This window comes from Sphaeramia orbicularis, chromosome 6 (assembly GCF_902148855.1).
Source record: "Sphaeramia orbicularis chromosome 6, fSphaOr1.1, whole genome shotgun sequence".
NCBI lineage: Eukaryota > Metazoa > Chordata > Actinopteri > Kurtiformes > Apogonidae > Sphaeramia > Sphaeramia orbicularis.
Window position 1 is genome coordinate 1,660,388 of NC_043962.1, and position 13,109 is coordinate 1,673,496.

Here is a 13,109-nt window from a genome sequence, read left to right on the forward strand (position 1 = left end):
GAAATTTCAGGCGACCCCATTTGAATTCCAGGCGCCCCTCACATGGGGTCCCAACCCCAAGGTTGAAAAACACTGATTTATATAACATGACTTAGACATAATGGACTACACAGGCACAATACAAAAAAAAAAAAAAACAACAAAAATTATACAACAAACCTACAGACCTATTGAACACAAAAAAGAGAAAAACAAAACACAACAACAACAACAACAACAAAAAACAACAACAAAATAAATAATATTATCAACTCCTCTTTCCAATGCTCAGGGCTGATTTACAGATAATATAATGTAAACTAACAAAAAATTTCTCCATCAAGAGGACATAGGACACAGCAGGACACTCTTGTTGACAGTGAGAAAAAAGGTTTCCATTGTTGATAAAACAAATTAATTTGTCCACGAACAGAAAACTTAATCTTTTCCAACTTTAAAGAAAAGTAAATCATGCACCTATTGCACAAAGGTGGGTGGCAGAGGTTCATTCCACTTAAAGAGAATCACAGGATGACAACAATTCTTAATAGAAACACATACAATGTTAACACCAACACAATAAAAGATACAATCAACTGACAATTATAGATCCAGATCTATAAAAAAGAAGAACAAAGAGAAACAATAATCAACAACACAAAGTCGGCTACACATTAAAGTTAAAATCATGAAATAACTTAATTGTTTTGATTAAGTCATTGTTTTTCTTTTTCAAATTTTCAATGCTGTTCCAGTATGTTTTATAAACTGTTATTCTGAAGTTGTAAAAGAAGGGTATGTTTTTTTGCCAAATCATTTTGTGTCAACAGTATTTCGCTAAAATAATGATACAATTATTTCTATATTTTTCACTGGCTGATACATTTGGATTGGTGACTGTAAGAAGTATTTCAAATTTACTAAGTACATATATTTTTAATCTTTTGGGAACTATGTTTTTGTAAGTGGAACTAAAAGGAAGTTACATGATAACAATCAACAAACATATGCCTGGATGGTTTCTCCCTCACAGCCACAGAATGTACAAATGTTACTCATTGTAGGAAAAAAGTACAGATATGTGCTTTTGAAAGGTAATATCTGTGCACAACTTTGAAAGTACATCTTCAATTTTGTTCACAATTACATACTGATGAGGTAGCAGGAAGATGGAGTCAGAGTTTTTTTGGCCAAAAATGTCCATGGGTGTTTCCATACGGGAGTAGTGACAGAATCGAGCAGGTTTCTAATAAAAGCGTTTCATCTCTTATCTGTAGGTCACATCTCTTTCATTTACTCATGATGAGAAACTAAATAAACACTTTCTGGACTGCAACATCTACATCAGTGATGACAGAGGATTAACTGTGGACATTTACAGGAAACCAACCCACACAGACCCCTCCCCCTGCAGGTTTATCACTCCAGTTTTCCCCCACCACGTAGTAGAACCGAAGAAGTGTCTTGAATGAAAAACAAAAAGTTTCAAAAAGAGCTAAACTAGTTCCAGTTAAACTGAGACGAACAATGGCCCTAAAATATATATACACACACAAATATGTGTGTGTGTGTGCGTGTGTGTGTGTGTGTGCATGTGTGTGTGTACTATTAGCAGCTAAACATTTCCATGACATATTGCAGAGCTGAAAAGTGATATGATCCTGATGACCTCGATCTGAAAAAATCTTCAGTGACTTCATCTGTTTGACGGACAAACACTGGAGGTCTTGAAGACACTGAATGTACCCAACACTTGTACCTACAGACTGTATTTTATCTTTTTCTTTTAGTTACAGGACGACAAGTTTTTTTTGGGAAACTATTCTGTTCTGTGTTAGATCATTATTTAATACCAGCATGTGACCCATGGGGGTCCATGGGTTCTAGTTGTGGTAGTTTTTATGCACTGTAAAAATCACAATCTTACCAAGTGAATTTTTCCTCGTTTCTAGTCCAAATAAGCCTCCACAGTCCTGGGTCGTTCATTGTAATCATCCAAACAATATGAGAAAGAACCCCTGCCACCATGTTGTCATGCTTATGGTGCAGATAAATTCAAGGTACAAGAATCTATGAGTCAATGACCACCTGCCCTACTTAAGTGACCAAATATGTACCATAAGTTAATGCTCTATGGTAACCTCAGACAAAAGGAGAGGACCACAAACAGTGAGAGAGCCAGAGGAGCAGAGGGAGCAAAAAGGTGAAACGGCTTCACGGGTATTGGTGAGTGTACGCTCCCTTGCATAATGAAAACAAAATATTGTGACACTTACCAACGATGGAAATGAAAAAATTCAACAAAAGTAGAGCAATTCCTTCATATTTTTTAAACTGAAGCTAAATTGTTGGGCCATGACAAACAGGATTTCTGAGGTTACAGCTGCAGCTTTAAATGTTGTTTCAGGTTTTGTTGTTTCCAGATGATACACAATCCAGATGTTTATTTGCAACAAAAACACAATAGTTGTGTAGAAACAAGATGGGATTATTTTGTTCAGATATAAGTGAGATTCAAGGAAACTGTCAGCTCAGTATGTGGTAAAACAGCAAGGTTCTACAACAAGTGTCTCTTTTTATTTTGTATTTATTGCTATTTTATGTTGCAGAAATGTTGTTACATGTAAATATAGAAGTTTCCAGAACATAATATTCTCACTGGAACACTTTTGCAGGTGTTCAACTGAAGAACATTAAACTAAATATTACATTCTTTGCACTTTTACATGTAGAGGAGCATATAATGTATAATATTTGCAGGTTATTTTGATCAAATTAGAGCAAACGGGTGCTTTTTTTTAATAACACATGACTTTTTTTGTCTTTTCAGTTTGCAGTTCTGCTTAAACAGGCAACACTAGCTTTTGTAAATTTTATGTGTTTCCAGTGTGAAGTTATTTAGTAGCTTGTAAAGTTTTTAACAGCTTCCCACACAATGTTACTATATATCCATGGTAACTAGAAGATATAGGAATGCTCTAATGTGCAGCCTGAAATACTGGAGTTCCATTAATAGACCAAGAAAATAGGGTGTCTAAAGGGCACTGTGGGGGTGGGGGTTGAAATAACACATGTATGAATGGAGTGTGAAACTTTGAGGAGTACATCCTTAATACCTCTACAGAATCATGTTTTTTCTTAATTTACAGTTTTACAGAGCTTTATGAAGTCTGCACCATAACCAAACTCTGCTAAAACTCACACTTTTCTGTCATAATTAAATGATAAAACACTATTTCTCTGGTTTGCTGTAATTCTTTACTCTCTTATTATTGCCTCGGCACAAAAAGGAGAAAAGAAGCTGATTTTTACGACAGCGCTGGGGATTTGAAGGCCACACCGTTGACCCGGAAAGTTCTGGACTCACAGCTGGACCCTGAAGTCTGACTGCAGACTGAAAACTGAAAGTACCCTGGTGTGTAAACAAGACTCAGAAACACGTATTAATTTATTCTATTTTTACCGCCTTTTATGTTATATTTGCACATTGATGTAATGTTTGATTGTACTGTTATGGTTCTTCTTATTTAAAGTTTATAAAAAAAAAAAAAAAAGAATACAATACAAACAAACATTACAACAGACCACAGACTGTGTTACTACAGAATATATATATATATATATATATATATATATATATATATATATATATTATATATATATATATATATATATATATATATATATATATAGATTCCATGTCCCAAGAGCTAGACTCTTTGTCTGGGATCGGGTCGTCCAGCCCTCTGCCATCAACTGCCACCCAATCCACATCGCACCCGGCCCCTATGGTTCCCTCAGTGGGTGGTGAGTCCACCAGAGGGCGGGTCCACGTCACTCCTTTGGGCATAGGCCTGGCAACCAGGCGCTCGCTTTCGAGCCCCAACCCCAGGCCTGGCTCCAGGGTGGGCCCCGGCTGTGCCATGTCTATGTTCCTCCCCTCACCTATGGTCATGAGCTTTGGGTCAGGACCGAAACGACAAGATCCTGGATACAAGCGATCGAAATGAGTTTCCTCCGTAGGGTGGCTGGGCGGCACCCTTAGGGATAGGGGGAGGAGCTCAGAGTAGAACTGCTGCTCCTCCACATCCAGAGGAACCAGCTGAGGTGGATCAGACATCTGTTTCAGATCCTCCTGGACGCCTCCCTGGGGAGGTGTTCTGGCATGTCCCACCGGGAGGAGACCTCGTGGAAGACCTAGGACACATTGGAGAGACCATGTCTGTGGGCTGGCCTGGGAACGCCTCGGGGTCCCCCCGGAAGAGCTGGAGGAGGAGTCTGGGAGAGGGAAGTCTGGGCATCCCTGCTTAGACTGTTACCGCTGTGACCCAGCCCCAGATGAAGCGGAAGATAATGGATGGATGGATATATATATATATATATATATATATATATATATATATATATAATATATATATATTCTGTTATTCTGTAGCAACACAGTCTGTGGTCTGTTGTAATGTTTGATTGTACTGTTAAGTATATAATCTTATTTAATTATATAATTCCTATTTTTATGCCTCGAGCTTTTTTTTTTTTAATTTTGTTTGATTTTTTTTACTTACATTTGTTTCTCTGTATTGGAAATGTAAAACATTTTGTGAGATGTGGTTATTTTTTTATCCTACTTTGATGTAATACTATTATGTATATATATACTGTTCAATAGTTCATTGTTCAATAAAAAATATTGTGTACCAGCCCAGCCTGTGTTCTGCTGTAATGTTTGGCTGTATAGTTGTGCTTCTTTAATGAGCTCTTCTTCAGCTGTGTAAATGAAGCTCAGTCCATCCTGAACCCCTGTCTGTCTGTCTGCTCTTCATGCTGTTCTTGGTCAATCATTTACTTTTTGTCGTCTAAATAAATGTTGGTGTCGTGTGACCTGGAATCAATAGTTCAACGGCTAAGCCAACGGTACACGTTTTGTTTGTCCGCTTTTTGTGCGTGTACACGCGTGGGCTGTGTCCGTCCCCCACTCATCCCGGTGCAGTCAGATGGGGCGTTTAAAGAGCCCGCACATGCTCGGACCTTCCTGTTCTGTGTCTGCCACTGCTCTGGACCTGGTCCTGTCCACGGGAGTCCGTCTGCTCTGGCCTCACCTCACCTTCTCAGCCCGCACCGGCCCTCCTCCTCCGGTCCTCCTCCGGTCCTCCTCCGGTCCTCAGACCTCCTCAGACCTCCTCCGGCCTCCCTTCCTCTCCGGTCCGGACCGAGGCCAGCGGACCCAAACGCCGCAGCTGTCGGACGGGAACATGGGACCCGCGGGGCGCACGGGCCCCGGGCTGCTGCTCCTGCTGGTCCTGGGCCTTCAGCACTCCTCAGGCTTCTGGATCCTCAATGTGGTGTTCCCTCCTAACGCCAAACCTGTGGTCACTAACAACAGCACTCCACCGCTCATCATTGGTAAGTGAGCAGTTCTGTTGAAGAAAGCCCAGGTTGTTCTGTTTGTGTGTTTTTACCCTTATTATGAGTCTGCAGGACTTGAAAATAACATTCATATTCAAGCCTCAATCTCTTTTCTTCAAATTCAACAAAAAATTACAGGAAAGTTGTGCATATCATTCTATGAATCGGACAAAAATCGGAACTGAACTCCTCCTCCAGCAGGGGCCTTCAGCCCAGTAGTGGACCAGAGCAGGAAAATAATAAGAGTGGAAACAAATGAAACTACATTATGAAGAAGTTTACTTAACCTCCTGAGACCCAGGAAATGTCAGCAAAGTACCAGCTTTTTCTGGTGTTTTTAATTAAATTAAATATTAAATTAAATATTGGAAACATCCTGATGCATCAGTTTTTTCAGATGCAGTTTTTAAATGTTTGATGGAATGTCCTTTGTGGTGGACAGTTTTCTTTTCTTTCTTTTTTTTTGGAAAGTTGTGAAACTTGTCCTCAAATGTGGACAGAAAACCCATAGCTGGGTCTGAGGAGGTTAAAAAAGTATTCTTTATAAACGTGAAGAACTTGAACAATGTGTGTGCAAATTTTTTTTTTCTTCATTTTTATTGAAGTGTATACAAGAGAAATAAAGGTCCATACATATATGTCAACATTAACCATGTTTGTATACACCATTACCTTTAGATTTGCATATTTTTAAGAACAAATAACAATGAAACCCAACAAACAATACAATGAAAAGAATACTAAGACATAGTCTGAATAAAATAATTAAACTAGTGATGTAAACATAAGAAAAATAAATAGATAAAAAAAACACAACAAAGGGGAAGGGAACTACATTTTTCAAAAATAAATCCATAAACAGTTGCCATTTATTATAGAATTTGATCCAGTTTCCTAGTTTTGAATATCTAATTATCTCTACTTTTAAAAAGGACATGACCTCGTTAACCCATCGTGTGCTGGAAGGGGCTGTTGTGGATTTCCAGTTAAGAAGGAGGTGGCGTTTAGCAAATGCGGAAGTAAAAGCTGCTACTTCCAATTCTTTTGCAGAGTATTGGGTATACTCACGTGTGCTGAAGTGTCAGTAGTTTTTGGAAGTACCTTGGACATGGTGTTGGCACATGTGCAATTTAACAACAGTTTACACATGTATATTACAACTGACAGATCCCAGCGGATCTACAGAGAAATAAATAAATAGAGGAAGAAAATGCAAAGGGGGAATACTGAAGAGGTAAATATACCTCCTTTTGCATTTTCTTCCTCTATTTCTCCAAGCCTATTTATTTCTGCTCGTTTTTCTGTTTCTTTATGCATTTATGCCTCATTAGGCAAATGAAGGGGGCGGTCTTTAAAGGCGTGTCCTTAGGTCAGCTCTTCTCCTATTGGTTCATTTCTATTGGGGGGCTGTTCCGTCAGTGCTGAATAGACCCGGCTGGACCTGGTCCTTGTGTTCTCGGTAAAGGGACATGAAACTGTGTTATCTAAAAACCAGCAGGACTACTGCTGCAGTGAATGCCACCGTCACTGAGGACTGGACTGTTTGGTGTGGACAGAAGAACCCACAGAGGGTCTGGGTTCTCTCCACAGACACACCACTGGGACCACAGAACACTGGTGATCCAGATGCAGTTGGAATCAGGGCCTCCATGTGGTTCACAGTGATCCAGATTAGACTACTGCAACCTGAACCAAGACCGACGGGACCTGACGGGTTGGGCCGGGTTCGGACGAAAAGGAGTGCTGTTCTGGTTCGGTCCTTTAATTTGCAGTGAACATTCGATGTTTTAAAAATACTTATCAGATGAGCTAACACAGACCTACTTCATTTCATGGAGTTAATTGCTTTTAAAATCCTACTGTATAACACATGTTCTGTGTCCCATCGATGTTCCATCACAGGAGGGCGTTTGTACGGGTTTTCCTCAGCCTTCACAGACCTGATCACCACCAAACTAATGAATACAAACATTCCCTGACTATCTACCAGGCACACTTTTATGTCCATATTCAAATGTTGTGAGGCATGCTGGGAGATTTCAGCCTCTGTCTACTTTGAATTCTTCATCCCTGCCTCCATACTCCATTTTCAGAAGTGGTTCTGCTGCCGTTCATGACATTTCTACTGTTAGCAGACGATGCTAACATGTGAAGGCTGCAGTTCACTACAGCTGGATGAATGGAATCCTACTGGACAGACCGAACACATGCATGTTCTGCCCTTCATGCCTCACATGTTGGCTCAGATTATCACCTGCACAAAGCAGGATTCAGTGCTAGTTTACAAATGGACAGTGGTGGCAGACAAGTTCTACTGATCAGGCTGTCGTACAATGGCACCACGGGTACAATGCCGCTAGTACATTTAAACCACAGAACCGTCTGGGGTTCTGTTTGTGTGGTGTTGGTGTGATGGAGTCATTTCATTCAGGTTCTGTTCACACACCGCACATGTGTGACCAGTACATTTAATGACAGGTCTACAACACAGATATGGGACACAACTGGACTGACTGATCGGGTTCAGACACAGACCTTGAAGTGTGGGTCGAGTTCGGACAGGACGCGGCGGTACGTGGAGGCACAGGTTCTGTGGCTTCATGCCACGGTTCATAACGGTATGGAGCCGTACCAGTGCCTCCCAACGGCACTCCTAAGTGTTTATCCGAACCCGGCCCGACCCGTCAGGTCCCGTCGGTCTTGTTCAGGTTGCAGTAGTCTAATCTGGATCACTGTGAACCACATGGAGGCCCTGATTCCAACTGCATCTGGATCACCAGTGTTCTGTGGTCCCAGTGGTGTGTCTGTGGAGCGAACCCAGACCCTCTGTGGTTCTTCTGTCCACACCAAAACAGTCCAGTCCTCAGTGACGGTGGGCATTCACTGCAGCAGTAGTCCTGCTGGTTTTTAAACAACACAGTTTCATGTCCCTCTACCCACACCAGCTATTTCCTGCTTTATTCAGCAGCCAATAGGAGAAGAGCTGACCTAAGGACACGCCTTTAAAGACCGCCCCCCTCATTTGTCTAATGAGGCATAAATGCATAAAGAAACAGAAAAAAGGATGAGCGGAAATAAATCGAGGAAGAAAATGCAAAAGGAGAATACTGAAAAGGAAATATGACTATGAATAAAAAAAGGACAATAAATTAATAAGAAACAAAAGAGGTTTTAGTTTTGGGATTGTCTCTGTCAACTCAACATAGATTTTTATTAGTAAGTTTTTATTTTATTTTTATCAATTTCTAGAAATTTTCAGGCGACCCCATTTCAATTACAGGCGACCCCACATGGGGTCCCAACCCAAAGGTTGAAAAACCTGATTAGACCAGTGTAAAATTCAATCCATATAGGGATGTAACGATTACCGGTATAACGATAAGCCACGGTAAAATTGCAGACGTTAGTATTAACCGTTTAAATTCTAATTATCGTGATAACCGTGTTTGATTACTGCACTTTTCTGGAGAAAATACCTATGAAAAGATCTGCTTTTATGTCAAATATTTGAGTATAGTTTTAATTTATTACAATTTAATTTTCTATACTTAATATTTGGAACCAATATTCACTTTTAAAGTCTGTGAAAAAGGTTTGTTAAGCATCTGTGGTGTTATTTATGTAATAAATTATATACAGTTGTTCAAATCGGATTTTTTTTTTTTGTCTTTCTGTCCTTTATGTTTTTATAGTAGGTTAAAGTGAAAAAATAACAGACAGATGATATAAATGAAGTATGTGCTGAAAAAACAGATCCCAAACATGGGTATAGTAAACATTTGTTTATATAGTATATAACGGTAAAATCAAAGGACTGAAAAATGGACAAAATAGGCTCAGACCACTAAGGGTTAATATGTGAATGTTTCTGACACAGAAGGGACATTGGGACTATTATTTTATTTATTATATATTTATTTATTTTTTAAATACAACTTGGTTAAACTATTTCAGTGTGGTATCAGTACTTTTGGAACATTTGAGCACATTTCAACAATACCGCGATATAATGATAACTGTGATAATTTTGGTCACAATAACTGTGATATGACATTTTCATCTGGTTCCATCCCTGGTCCATAAATGTCCAGTTGAACTGAAGTCAGATCTTTGTGACTGCAGCTTCTAAATGTTTTTATTTTGCCTTTGGTCGTGGTAGTTGTGGAGGTCCTTTCATATCAGTTTCACAGTACTGTAAAACTGGATACAGAACAGGTCTTTCAGGTTCTGAGCATCCTGATGGAGATAGTTTTGGAGCTGCTGGGTTCAGTATCTGCACCAGTTCACACATTGGACTGGAAGGACATTGAACCTGTTGAACCATTTCATATCAACTCTGTTCAGAAGGACTTTTTAATGTATTATTGCTTTTACCAACAAATGTGCCAAACTCAAACAGTTAGACATTATCCCAGAGAAATCTATAATTTTTTTGTGATTTATTTATTTGTTTATTTTCAGATTATATTAAATGTATATGTTGTCAAAACTGAAATCTGCTATTATCACAGGGACAGGAAACTCATGGAGCTCCTGAACCTTTTTTTTCCCCAAGTTATTTCTTATTGAGTTTTTACAACAATAGTGCAAAAAAGATGTCAAAGCAATAAAAATTTTTATACAGAACAGAGTGGAAAAAAACAAACAAAACAAGCCATTTAACCCCACAGACAATATAAATGTAACTGATTTTTTTTCTTTTTAATTCAATTTTCCTAATATTGTTTTTTAGATGTCTTAACAGCACACCTACATAAATAGGTGTGTGTGTGTTGGCCAGTCTGTCACATGATTATTATTCTGATTATTATTATATTCTGATTCTGACTATTATTATTATTACTATTATTATATTTATTATTATTATTACGGAAGTATTTCTTTTAAAACTAGGATAAACTGAAATGCTTTTGCTGGTCAAATGTCTGAAGCTGAGGTCAGTGTGACCTCATGTCTGTCCATTCTGATAAACTTGTCGTCAGAAAACGCCTCTAGGAATTTTTTTACAGATTATGCTCCAATCATTCAGTTACAGTCAAGACTGAACTAATTAGATTTCAGCGGTCGGTATCTTATCAGTTCATTGTTATGTGGTTTTGTGAGGTTGTGGCTCAGCGTTAGTGTGACGCCACAAACCTACTGTAACTCAGAGAACTGGATCATGTGCAGATAGTGGTCCTGGAGCTGTTGTTTTCCACGGTCTTGGCTAAACGCTTTGGATTTCTCATGATGACAAACACAAGGACGCAGAGTCTGAAGGGAGGCTGTAAACTCCAGCCTCAGCTGCGGCGCCATGCGATCCAAATAAATGAGTCAGCTTTCACAGAACTGGGATCGTTCTAGAGCCGTGGCAGCAGTTTCCAGACCCAGTGAACAGGCTCCATGTCAAAACCTGGATCTGTCTTTACTAGTATTCTAAAAATGCACATTAAGTCAAGTTCAAACTGAAGTAAATAGACGAGCTGAACTAACAGTGTCACATACATGAACTCATGGTCGAACTCCATGCAGCCAACATGAAGTGAGCATGTGACCTGGAGTGCATCTGCGATATCCATGTATTGATGTCACTCTCTGTTCTCTGCACCGCCTCCAAAAACTCATAGAATCACTCGTATATAAACAAGACACAGAGGGCAAAACGTGCGAGGTGGTCCTGCTCACCGTAGTGTCCAGGCTTTTATTTTCTTCCTCTAACAGTGAGTGAAAACAGAGCCAGAGTCTGGCTTTATGTTTGACTGGAACGTTTTGCAGTTTTGTAAAGTGGGGTTTATACCAGTGGTGTGGTGGTCCCTGGGGAAGGGGGTGCACTCTAAAAATGGGGCCCTTTTTTTTTTTAAAGTAGTCCAGAAAAACGCCATTTTAGAAACAGTGACATGTCAGACTACTCTATTTATTTTAACTAAAAATCCATCAGTGGTATTTGTTCACTATTATAAAATGATCAAGACTTGATCAGGAGCAGTTTGTAGGTTTTACTGGAAACACAAACAGCTGCAGGAATGGAAATGGATTCAACAGGAGGAAAACAGAGGATAATGTTAGCCTTTCATAACGTTAGCCTTTCATAACGTTAGCCTTTCATAACGTTAGCCTTTCATAACGTTAGCCTTTCATAACGTTAACCTTTGATAACGTTAGTCTTTGATAACGTTAGCCTTTCATAATGTTAGCCTTTCATAACGTTAGCCTTCATAATGTTAGCCTTTCATAACGTTAACCTTTGATAACGTTAGTCTTGATACGTTAGCCTTTCATAATGTTAGCCTTTCATAACGTTAGCCTTTCATAATGTTAGCCTTTCATAACGTTAACCTTTGATAACGTTAGCCTTTCATAATGTTAGCCTTTCATAACGTTAGCCTTTCATAACGTTAGCCTTTCATAACGTTAACCTTTGATAACGTTAGTCTTTGATAACGTTAGCCTTTCATAATGTTAGCCTTTCATAACGTTAGCCTTTCATAACGTTAGCCTTTCATAATGTTAGCTTTTCATAATGTTAGCCTTTCATAAAGGTAGCCTTTCATAATCTTAGCCTTTCATAACGTCAACCTTTGATAACGTTAGCCTTTCATAAAGTTAGCCTTTCATAACGTTAGCCTTTCATAATGTTAACCTTTGATAACGTTAGCCTTTCATAATGTTAGCCTTTCATAACGTTAGCCTTTCATAATGTTAGCCTTTCATAACATTAGCCTTTCATAATGTTAGCCTGTCCCATGTTAGTCTCTCATAACAGTTAACCTTTGATAACGTTAGCCTTCATAGTGTTAACCTTTGATAACGTTAGCCTTTCATAACGTTAGCCTTTCATAATGTTAGCCTTTCATAACGTTAGCCTTTCATAACGTTAGCCTTTCATAACGTTAACCTTTGATAACGTTAGTCTTTGATAACGTTAGCCTTTCATAATGGTTAGCCTTTCATATGTTAGCCTTTCATAACGTTAGCCTTTCATAACGTTAGCCTTTCATAATGTTAGCCTTTCATAATCTAGCCTTTCATACGTCAACCTTTGATAACGTTAGCCTTGTCATAAAGTTAGCCTTTCATAACATTAACCTTTCATAACGTTAGCCTTTCATAATGTTAACCTTGATAACGTTAGCCTTTCATAATGTTAGCCTTTCATAACGTTAGCCTTTCATAATGTTAGCCTTTCATAACATTAGCCTTTCATAATGTTAGCCTGTCATGTTAGTCTCTCATAACGTTAACCTTTGATAACATTAGCCTTTCATAGTGTTAGCCTGTGATAACGTTAGCCTTTCATAACATTAGCCTTTCATAATGTTAGCCTTTTCATAATGTTAGCCTTTGATAACATTAGCCTGCGGATTTCCTCCCAACAAATCACAGCCTGATAATCACCTATAAATAAATAAATAATGACAACTCCAAATGTTTTCTCTTTGTTTTAGTGTAAAAAAGTAAAATTATATGAAAATGTTTACATTTACAAACGATCGTTTCACAAAAAAATGTGAAAAACCTTAACAAATACAAACCTGTAACGTCTAAGAGGAGTGGAATTTTACCAATATTCTGTCTGTTCTTAATGTTTGGTGTGTTTGTAGATTCCACTGGGATCTGTGAGTGCTAATGCACTTGTGTAAATGATAAACTGAGGCATATTATAGTTAGACTTGCACTTATTTAGATTGTCTGTGGTTGTTCATGTGATGAAGGATATTTTATTTAATTTATCATTTTCATAATGT